The sequence below is a fragment of the Rana temporaria genome, chromosome 9, assembly GCF_905171775.1.
Source record: "Rana temporaria chromosome 9, aRanTem1.1, whole genome shotgun sequence".
Taxonomy (NCBI): Eukaryota; Metazoa; Chordata; class Amphibia; order Anura; family Ranidae; genus Rana; species Rana temporaria.
The window spans coordinates 42,585,905-42,598,287 of record NC_053497.1 but is presented as its reverse complement, the minus strand read 5'-3'; positions in this window follow the sequence as shown (position 1 = coordinate 42,598,287).

Below are 12,383 nucleotides of genomic sequence, written 5' to 3'. Positions count from 1 at the left end.
CATATTCTGGGATACAGTCAGCAACTATCCGTAGCAGCGAGCCTATTAAGATGTATTTTATGGTTACAGAAGTACATCATATATTAATGTACTGATCGTTAGGCTGGCAAAACGCACCTGATTCCAAGCAGTCAGACCCTCGCCAGCATCTTTTGTCACCTGGCATCTGTTCAGTGTATGTCTGCTTACTTTTAGTACTATCTCACCTCTACTGGGTAAGCAAGGAACAAGAGGGCATTGGAAAAACTTCTGCTTCAAATGTCCTCCGACAATGCACTGGCAAAGAATCTCTAATACAAAAGGACATGTTTACGGGTGATGTACACTCACCGGCACCTTTATTAGGTACACCTTGCTAGTACCGGGTTGGACCTCCTTTTGCATTCAGAACTGTCTTCATTCTTCATGGCATAGATTCAACAACGTGTTGGAAATGATTCTCAGAAATTTTGGTCCATAGCGACATGATTGCATCACTTATATTTGTCGGTTGCACATCCATGATGCAAATCTCCCGTTCCACCACATCTCAAAGGTGCTTTATTGGATGAGATCTGGTGACTGTGGAGGCCATTGGAGTACAGTGACCTCATTGTCATGTTCAAGAAACCAGTGGCAAGATGGAGCTTTGTGACATGGGGCATTATCCTGCTGGAAGGAGCCATCAGAAGATGGGGACACTGGAGTCCAGAGGCGGCTCTTTATTTAGGCAAATTAGGCGGTCGCCTAAGGCCTCACACTCACAGGGGCCTCGCGGCCGCCTAACTTACCCAATGCATTACCCCAGTTTTGAGGGACAGGGGACCTTAACGTTGCTGTGCTCAGGCAGCAATAAGAGCCCTGACTCAGGAGGGGGGCCGTCAGCGTCCCTAACAACCAGTGAATAATAGTGACACCACCCCTTGTGACGTCAATGACCCAGCATGCACTCAGTCAATGACGTCACAAGGAGACGGGTTCAGCAGGTGACATCACTGGGTGGCCCCCGCCCCTTAGTTATTAAAGAGCAGGATCTAGGGGCCACCTTGTTAAAGGGAGCATCCAGATTCTGATAAGCCCCCTGCCCACAGACCCCGACAACCACCAGCCAGGGTTGTGGGGAAGAGGCTCTTGTCCTTGAATTGTTTTTCCCATCATGGGTGTGAGTGGGGCCCTATGTCAAGTTTTGCCTAAGGCCTCACAAAGCCTAGAGCCGCCTCTGCTGGAGTCATAAAGGGATGGACATGGTCAGCAACAATACTCAGGTGGGCCGTGGGGTTTAAACGATACTCAATTGCTACCAAGGGGTCCAAAGTGTGCCCAGAAAGTACCCCCGCCCAACACTATTATACCACCACCAGCCTGAACCGTTGATACAAGGCAGGATGGATCCATGCTTTCATGTTGTTTACACCAAATTCTGACCCACATCTACACTCATCAGACCAGGCATTGTTTTTCTGATCTTCTATTGTCTAATTTTGGTGAGCCTGTGCGAATTGTAACCTCAGTTTCCTGTTCTTCTCTGACAGGAGTGGCACCCGGTGCAGTCTTCTGCTGCTGTAACCCATTTGCCCCAAGGTTCGATGTGTTGTGCATTCAGAAATGGTATTCTGCATACCTTGGTTGTATCGAGTGGTTATTTGAGTTACTGTCGCCTTTCTATCATCAACAAGGCATTTACTTTCTATTTACCAGTCTGCCTATTCTACTCTGACCTCTGATCTCAACAAGGCCTTTTCCTCCACACAACTGCCACTCACTGGATATTTTCTCTTTTTTTCGGACCATTCTCTGTAAAACCTAGAGATGGTTGTGTGTAAAATCCCAGTAGATCAGCAGTTTTTGAAATACTCAGACCAGCCCATCTGGCACCAACGTCACTTAAATCCCCTTTCTTCCCCATTCTGATGCTCGATTTAAACTTCAACAAGTCATCTTTACCACATCTAGATGCCTGAATGCATTGAGTTACTGTCACGTGATTGGCTGATTAGCAATTTGCGTTACCAAGCAATTGAACAGGTGTACCTAATAGACATGTGCACACTGAAATATTTTGTTTCGGATTTTGTGTTCGTCCAAAAATAAATGTATTTACCGGTAGTTACTCCTGAAATTCGTTTTTTTTATTTTGTTTTGTTAAAAAAATGCATTCGTCTGAAAATCCAAATTAATTAAGGTCGAATCTGTCATTGAAGGCTGTCTGTTAATTCTATAGCCTATGGGCTGAGCATTTGACTGGAAATGTACGATTGCGACGTCGTACAGTTTAGCTGCTTGTCGAATCTTCTTAGAACTTCCGACAGACACCATAAGCCTTCAATGACAGATTCAACGTTTGTATGTTTTTCGCTGCTTCATCGAATCTTCGTCGTTCATGCCGAATGGTCTACCCCAACACTGTCTCTATAATGTTGAATCTTTTCTCTCTATGTAGAATAATCTTGGACTAATAGAGTTAAGGTTAGGCACATTCGACCGCAGGTTCGATAGACACAGATTGCTATTGTCAGCGCCATGTCGAATCTTCTATCTTTATCCAACTGGTGTAGCAACAAAAATGTTGGACCTTTCAGATTCTGCGTGTTCGTTTTTATTTGTTAAAACGATAACGAAAATACCCGAAATTCGGACAAAAATGCATTTGGACGAAAACGAATGCACATGTCTAATACCTAATAAAGTGGCCGTCGAGTGTATATTACATATGTAACCACTTGTATTGGCTTATAGCAACCAGGTTCAAACCTGCGCTGTAAAATAACGATTGTGGAAAAAAAACATATATCTAAAGTCACAGCACTGCGTTCATATCGGATCAGACGAAAGACTACTTCTTAGTAAGTTCAGCCCTAGAAGAAATATATAATAAGACGTAACATAGATTATATACATAGACAGGATGGCGGCCATGCTCAGAATCTTGCTGTATTCACAGTACTGAGGTTTCTGGCAAGGAGGCGGTAGCTGTGAATTACAGACACAGGATTTGCACGTCTCATACAGCAGATTGAAGTCGCCGTCTTCCTCATCCATCTTCTCCCCGGCTCTGTTCCTGTGAGCTATGAGGGTTTGCTGGGAACAGTCCGATAATTGAAATCCCTTCCCGGCCAGTACCGGCACAAGGCTGGTCAACGGAGAAAACATTTTTCTTTCCCTCCATTCCCCCGGCTGCTCTCCCTCCGCCTCCAGAGCAAGCTGTACTCCACATATTGCTCCATTTCCCTTCGGCACGCACTCCAAGCATTGATTACCCGCCTGCACCATCTATCACCTCGGATAGCCGGCAAATTACTCTGCTCCCAACATTCATTTTTCACCATCCTGCCTCCCTCCTAATCACTTTTTGTGCTTCTAAGGCTGTTTATATCCACTCGGTTCTCTCTGCTAGTGTCGCACCTGCCACCTGCATAACACAGCGTTCATTAAACTGCTCTAACTTACAGGGTGGTGCTGGCCTGCTAAACATAGAAGCAAACCCATTATTTAAAAAGTGATAACCCAGACACTTCTCTTTTCAGAACTGTTTGCAAGTTGTTTGTTGACCATCAAGATGGCTGGCTATCACAGCAAAATGGCTGACCAACATTGCATTGCTCACCCTCTGCCCAAACGATCTTAAAACTGATCTTCAGGTAGAAAAAAAAAAAAATTGAGTTAGCAGTCATTTCAAAATCATTCAATACAGGGCTTTTTTTCTCAAACAATAGGTGCTGGAACTCAACCATGACCCACCAAAACCCCCCCACCCACATACACCCCCCAAATCACATCAAATAGTGTGTGTGTTTAGTCAAGGAACAGTAGAAGGATCTTAAAAGGGGCATTAAATACCAAGATTGCATTAGATACAGATTGCAGAGTTCAGGGGGGTTGCACACAGAGTGCAGAGTTCAGGGGGGTTGCACACAGAGTGCAGAGTTCAGGGGGGTTGCACACAGAGTGCAGAGTTCAGGGGGGTTACACACAGGGTGCAGAGTTCAGGGGGGTTGCACACAGAGTGCAGAGTTCAGGGGGGTTACACACAGAGTGCAGAGTTCAGGGGGTTACACACAGAGTGCAGAGTTCAGGGGGGTTGCACACAGAGTGCAGAGTTCAGGAGGGTTACAAACAGAGTGCAGAGTTCAGGGGGGTTACACACAGAGTGCAGAGCTGTCACTTAGGCCTCATGTACACTGCTGCTGGTAAACGGATGTTTAGGAGCAGTTGGGCATTTTTTTTCAACTGCTCCTGAACTCCCCTCTATGTTATCTTATCTGTCCATGTACACAGGGTTTATAGTAGTTTCTAGGCAGTTGAGTTTAGAGACTTTAGAGAGAGACACACAGGCAGAGAGAGAGAGAGAGAGAGACACACACAGACAGAGAGAGAGACACACGCAGGCAGATAGAGAGAGACACACACAGGCAGAAAGAGAGACAAACACAGGCAGAGAGAGACAAACACAGGCAGAGAGAGAGACAAACACAGGCAGAGAGAGAGACACACAGGCAGAGAGAGAGACACACACACACACAGGCAGAGAGAGAGAGACACCCAGGCAGAGAGAGAGACACACACAGGCAGAGAGAGAGAGAGACACACAGGCAGAGAGAGAGAGACACACAGGCAGATAGAGAGAGACACACACAGGCAGAAAGAGAGACAAACACAGGCAGAGGGAGACAAACACAGGCAGAGAGAGACAAACACAGGCAGAGAGAGAGACACACAGGAGAGAGAGAGACACACACACAGGCAGAGAGAGAGAGACACCCAGGCAGAGAGAGAGACACACACACACAGGCAGAGAGAGAGAGACACCCAGGCAGAGAGAGAGACACACACAGGCAGAGAGAGAGAGACACACAGGCAGAGAGAGAGACACACACAGGCAGATAGAGAGAGGCACACAGGCAGATAGAGACAAACACAGGCAGAGAGAGAGAGAGACACACACACGCTCATTATGTAATACTCACCTGGGATCGAAGCCCCCACTGCGGTGCCCAACCCTGCACCATCCGGCGACATGTCGTCCCGGAGTCAATTCCAGGTATTGTGGCTCCGGCGCTGTGATTGGCCGGAGCCGCGATAATGTCACTCCTGCGCATGCGCACAGGAGCCTCCAGTCACGACATGACGTCCTTTAGAAGCGGCACGATCGCCGTTTCTATAGTGCTAAAGCTTGTCTCTATTGTAAATATCTCCTTAAACGTTGGAGGTTTAGGAGATATATCTTGCACCTACAAGTAAGTCTTAATCTAGGCTTACCTGTAGGTAAAAGTGGTTGTACACGGTGTACAGCCACTTTAAGCTGGCCATAAATGGTTAGAATTTGGGCCTATTACTTCTAATCAGTCCAAATTTTTGCCGTGGTTTGCTCTGCTGGTACAATTTGGCTTTGGTGAAAAAACTCAGATGCATCCTATCAGATGCAGTCACTGTTCATGTAGTCACATACACACTATATTGTCAAAAGTATTGAGACGCCTGCCTTTACACACACATGAACTTTAATGTCATCCCAGTCTTACACCGTAGGGTTCAAAATTGGGTTGGCCCACCCTTTGCAGCTATAACTGTTTCAACTCTTCTGGAAAGGCTGTCCCCAAGGTTTAGGAGTGCGTCTTTGGGAATGTTTGATCATTCTTTTAAAAGCGCATTTATGAGGCCAGGCACTAATGTTGGACCAGAAAGCCTGGCTTGCAGTCTCTAACCTAATTCATGCCAAAGGTGTTGCTGTTGTAGCTGAAATGGTGGGCCAACTCAATATTGAACCCTATGGACTAAGACTGGAATGCCATTAAAGTTCATGTGTGTGTAAAGGCAGGTGTTCCAATAGTTTTGACAATATAGTGTATACATAGAAACAAGTGGGCTACCAGATAAACTTTTAGGCCCTGTACACACGATCAGTCCAAACTGATGAAAACGGACTGAAGGTCCGTTTCATCGGTTTACCGATGAAGCTGACTGATGGTCTGATGTGCCTACACACCATCAGTTCAAAAACCGTTCGAGTCCAACGCGGTGACGTAAAACACAATGACGTGCAGAGAAAAAGGAAGTTCAATGCTTCCAAGCATGCGTCGACTTGATTCTGAGCATGCGCGGGTTTGGAACCGATGCTTTTGCGTACTAACCATCGGTTTTGACCTATCGGTCAGGCGTCCATCGGTCCAATTTGAAAGCAAGTTCTCTGTTTTGGGACCGAAGGACAACTGACCGATGGGGCCCACACACGGTCGGTTTGGACCGATGAAACTGAACTTCAGTCCGTTTTCATCGGTTTGGACTGGTCGTGTGTACAGGGCCTTAGATGCAGTCCAAAAGTCCAATATAAATTGCATATGAAAACTATCATTATATACTATATTATCAAAAGTGTTGGGACACCTGCCTTTACACGCACACCCTTTGCAGCTATAACAGCTTCAACTCTTCTGGGAAGGCTGTCCATTTAGGAGTTTAGGAGGTTTAGGAGTGTGTCTATGGGAATGTTTGGTCATTCTTCTAGAAGTGCATATGTGAGGCCAGGCACTGATGTTGGACGAGGCCTGGCTCACAGTTTTCTCCGAAAGGAGTTCTATTGGTGTGAGATCAAGTCCCTCCACCTCAAACTTGCTCATCCATGTCTTTATGAACCTTGCTTTGTGCACTGGTCCAAATCATTTGGTGGAGGGGGGGGGGGGGGGGGGATTATGGTACGGCGTTGTTTTTTAGGGATTGGGCTTGGGCCCTTAGTTCCAGTGAAGGAAAATCTTAAGACATCAGCATACCAAGACATTTTGAACAATTCCATGCTCCCAACTTTGTAGGTACAGTTTGTAGATGGCCCCTTCCTGTTCCAACGTGATTGCGTACCAGTGCACAAAGCACTGAAGAGTTGAAGCTGTAATAGATGCAAAGGGTGGGCCAGCTCAATACTGAACCCTACAGATGAAGACTGGGATGCAATTAAAGTTCATGTGCGTTTAAAGGCAGGTGTCCCAATACTTTTGACAATATAGTGTAAATTGCATATGAAAACTATCAATAAAAAAAAGAAGAAAAAAAGCAAAAGGTCCATCCACCAAGATTAATGGAATGTGAAGGTTCCTGGATTCACCCACAGTAGCATGAATATTGGTGTGAGAAAAAACTCCAAGAGATCTTGTGCCTTCCACTACAGATGAGCCTCTTACCAGATTTACGGATCTCAAGTAACAGAGATCATTATAGCATGTGCCATGACAAACGTCTCTTGGTACTCTGTGATAGTCCTCATCTGACTGCCATGGTGAGCAGCTCCAAGCTAACAGACCCAGGCAGACCGTTTACATCAAGCACAATGGAAGAAGAAAACAGAGGCTGCACACAGTGTGAAAACCGCTAGGTATGTATTTATTAAAAGCAAAGACAGGTACTCACATAATAAAAACAGAACGCATGCACAAAGCCAGAAAGCATCCCTGACGGGCGTGATGACGTCGCAAGTTCAAGCCCCTCCCAACGTGTTTTGCGTCAGGTTGTGCCATCAGGGGAACACTGGATGCCTATTAAACATTCATCTACCCAAAATTAAGATCTTTTCACCTATGCTTCCACCATGACAGGATACAATGGTTTTATTTCTAACACAACCCCTGAGACTTATCATAAGATGATAAGGAAGCCATATCCTGCTACTTAGCAATCAGTTTAATATACAGTAAAACCGTGGTTTGAGAGTAACTTGGTTTGAGAGCGTTTTGCAAGACAAGCAAAATGTTTTCATAAATTTTGCCTTGATATACAAGCGATGTCTTGATATAAGAGTAGCGTCATGTCACAACTGAGTATAAAATAGAAGAGAGGCGCCTCTAAGGCCGGGTACTAACGAGCAAACATGTACGATGAAACCGGTCCGTCGGACCGTTTTCACCGTACATGTCTGCCAGAGGGCTTCTGTACGATGGCTGTACTAACCATCGTACAGAAGTCCGCGCGTAAACAATACGCGGAGGGTGTCCGCGTCGTCGCCGCGGCGATGACACGGCGATGTGGGCGGGCCTGCCATTTAAAGGCTTCCACGCATGCGTCGAAGTCATTCGACGCATGCGAGGGACGGCGGGCGCTCGGACATGTACGGTAGGTCTGTACTGACGACCGTACATGTCCGAGCGGGCAGGATTCCAGCGGACGGTTTTAAATCACGTCCAGGAATATTTGTCTGCTGGGAAAAGGCCCGGCGGGCAAATGTTTGCTGGAATTCGGCCCGCTCGCGCCTACACACGACCGAACATGTATGCTGAAACTGGTCCGCGGACCAGTTTCAGCATACATGTTTGGTCCTGTGTACGGGGCCTCAGTGTAGCAGTATGGTTACATTTAATGAAGGTACAACATTTAGCAACTTATTGCTACATATAGGGGCGCCTCTCTTCTCTTTTATACCCTGTAAAAAAAATGCTTTGATATACAAGTGCTTTGGATTACAAGCATGTTTCTGGAACGAGTTATGCTCGCAATCCAAGGTTTTACTGTAAATCCTTACAGCAATATCTGCAGAAGGTGGATTTGTAAAGATCTAGGATAAGTTTGCTAAAATTTAAAGCAAGGTATATAGTTTACCAGGTGGAGATTTTTTTTCTCAGCTAAACTGGAGTTTCGTTTTAATTAAGGTGGCAGTGGGTGGCAAAGGAAGAACTACACTTGGGAAGAGCCTGTCGCTACAGCTCTGGCACCAATTGGTGATTTATCTCATTAAGAACTCAAATGTCAGCTGGGCTCCAGTTTACACTTTAAGAAATGGAAATCTATTTAAAAATGATATTCCATTGCAACAGTTTGATAAAGCTGAACTCCGGGCACAAAAACTTGTATTTAAATATATTTCCTGAAGAGCCACAAAGTGTATAAATCCAGTTTGTGTCCATCGAAAACCTTTGCAAACCCAGAAAATATCTTGTGACATCATCAATGTGATGTACATGAAGCCTATGAAGAGAACAAAGCTGTGGGAGGGACCAGAAGGCCTGCAGCCAACTAGGGAGGGGCAAGACCAGTCACCCTGCAGATTTTAGAGAGAGCAGCAGTGACTGGTCTTTTTTACAGGACTTATGACTTCTATAAGGCCGGGTTCACACCGTCCCCGCATGCGGCTCACAGCAGGGGTCTGGTAAGTGCTGGTTCACCGGTTCAGGTCAGATTTCAGCCCGAATTTTGGGCTAAAATCGAACCTGAAACGCACCAAAAAAGGCACACGTTTTTCCGGCACACCGCACCGGCCCCGCTGCACAGATATGTGAACCGGCTCCATAGAGAGCCAGTCACATTCTCCTGCTATGCGAATTGAATGCGGGGAAATTCAATTCGCTTAGGTGTGAACTCGGCCTCAGTGTCTGGTTAAAACTTGTAGAAAGAGTTTTCATTCTACTCTGACTGTCCTATGAGACTGCAGGACTCCTGAGGCTCTGTCTGGACAGGGCCGATTGGCCCTGTGCCGATCACATGCAGCCTCCCAAGAAATAAAAAATAAAACTCTCTAGTAATACCCACCAAACTGACCATGTGCAGAGTGCCCCCGAGGCTATATTCTATCAGCAGATGGATTGGGGACTATGAAAGAAGGGGAGGATCAGGGACGACAGGATCAAACAGCCTTTTTACACAATGCAGATGATTAACCCCTTAGGTTCCACACTGAGTATAACAAGCAAGCTTTACTGCATATACAGACTGATTTTACAGTTGTAAGTTTAGTAACACTTTAATCACTTCCAGCCCAAGGGCGTCATATGACGTCCTTGACTTTCAGTGGGGATATCTGAATGATGCCTGCTATAGGCATCATTCAGATATCATTATTTTTTTGCACCAGATTTTGCACCGTAAGAATGATCATAGCGGCTGTTCAGTCGCTTGATCGTTCTTACTGGCAACAGGAGGGGACATCCCCCCTCCCGCTGCCCTCCGGTGCTTCTCCGGGCTCTCCCGTGCCATCGGAGACCCGGAGAAAGGATCAACTGCCACTGGATGAAGAGCATAGAGATTTCCGGTGACCAGATGGCCACCGGTTATCTCTATGACCGTCAGAGACCCGGGCACAATGTTATGATGTCTCTGCTGGAAAGCATCAGATCTGTAATTTATATTTTTGATCTGATGCTTTCCAGCCTGGAGGAGAGATGTGAGGTCTTATAGATCCCATATCTCTCCATAAAGAGGACCTGTCACACACAGTTCCTATTACAAGGGATGAAGAGCATAGAGATTTCCGGTGACCAGAGGGTCACCAGTTATCTCTATGACCATCGGAAGCTCGGGCGCAACATTATGACGTCACGTCACGTCCGGGGCCGTGGATGTCAACAAAGCGGCGATCTCTGCTGGAAAGTATCAGATCTGTAATTTATATTTTTGATCTGATGCTTTCCAGCCTGGAGGAGAGATGTGAGGTCTTATAGATCCCATATCTCTCCATAAAGAGGACCTGTCACACACAGTTCCTATTACAAGGGATGAAGAGCATAGAGATTTCCGGTGACCAGAGGGTCACCAGTTATCTCTATGACCATCGGAAGCTCGGGCGCAACATTATGACGTCACGTCACGTCCGGGGCCGTGGATGTCAACAAAGCGGCGATCTCTGCTGGAAAGTATCAGATCTGTAATTTATATTTTTGATCTGATGCTTTCCAGCCTGGAGGAGAGATGTGGGGTCCTATAGACCCCATATCTCTCCATAAAAAGGACCTGTCACACACAGTTCCTATTACAAGGGTTGTTTACATTCCTTGTAATAGGAATAAAAGTGATCACATTTTTATAAAAGAAATTGCAAAAAAAAAAAAATTACAATAAAATAAACAATATTTTTTTTTTTTTAAAAGCACCCCCTGTCCCCGTGTACACGTAAGTCCTGCCCACATATGTAAACGCAGTTCAAACCACACATGTGAGGTATCGCCATGTGCGTTAGAGTGGGAGAAACAATTCTAGCACTAGACCTCCTCTAAACATGTAACCTGTAAACAAAAAATCATTGTCGCCTAGGGAGATTTTTCAGTACCGAAGTTTGGCACCATTCCACGAGTATGCGCAATTTTAAAAGGTGATATGTTGGGTATCTATTTACTCAGCATAACATGATCTTTCACATTATACAAAAAATGGGCTAACTTTACTGTTTTGCTGTTTTTTAATTCATTAAACTGTTTTTTTGTTCTTTTTAAAAAACGCGTTTGAAAAATCGTTGCGCAAATACAGTGTGACATAAAATATTGCAACGGCCCCAATTTTATTTCCTAGGGTGTCTGTTAAAAAAACATATATAATATTTGGGGGTTCTGAGAAATTTTCTAGTAAAATTATGATTTTTACATGTAGGAGAGGAGTGCCAGAATAGGCCCGATATGGAAGTGGTTAATGATATTCTTCACAAATTTTTTTTGCGAATAGGATATGCAATGATACTTGTTCCCTATCTAAAAGTTTCACATTCATATTTATGAGTCCCTTATTCAAAGCTCCCGTGTATAGCGCGCACCCCGAAAGTTGCCCGAATTCCTGTGGAAAAAAGTTTTTTTGTACTTACAGTTTTGGTGTCTTGCGCGGCGTCCATCGGCGGCCTCGTCGGGTCCGGCGTCCGTCTGCGGCTTCGGGTGTCCTCTTCGTCGGGTCCGGCGTCCTTCTGCGGCGTCCTCGCGTCCTCCCTGCTCGTTTCCCGCCCTGAGTTTGAATACTGCGCCGACATATACCGAGCACAATACACTCGTGTATCGTCGGTCAGGCTCGGCAACTCTCGCGCTGACGTCCTGTACGCTCAGGACGTCAGCGCGAGAGGCGACGAGACTGCCCGAAAATACACGAGTGTACTGCGCTCGGTATATGACGGCGCAGTATTCAAACTCGGCGCGGGAAAGCGGGTATCAGCGTATACCGCGCACCCACGATTTTGCCCTGATTTTCAGGGCAAAATAGTGTGCGGTATACGCCGATAAATACGGTATATGTGTTTTCTCAAAAGTCAAATCACATGAAGCCATGGAATCTCCAGTGGCATAGGATCCACAACAGAGTTTCCGTATGCTTCTCTCCAAATGCATTCACCATAATGCCACATAAACAAACAATTGGCAAGTGAAAGAACAAGAGAACTGCAGGTAAGAGAGCTGCGGCTCCAGGTGAGCTCACTAGGGTAATTGATGTCCACTCAGAAGCAGATGGGTGCTGGCAATGCACAGGATGTGCAAAAACAATAAGGATATGGACAGCCGCACTCCAGTAACTTGAAAAAAGACGTGCCCTTTATTGGGTACAGGAAAAGATGCACTACAGGTATCAGCACACAGTGGGATAAACAGCTGACGCGTTTCGCATTGAGTGTCAATGCTTAATCATAGCTATGATTAAGCATTGACACTCAATGCGAAACGCATCAGCTGTTTATCCCACTG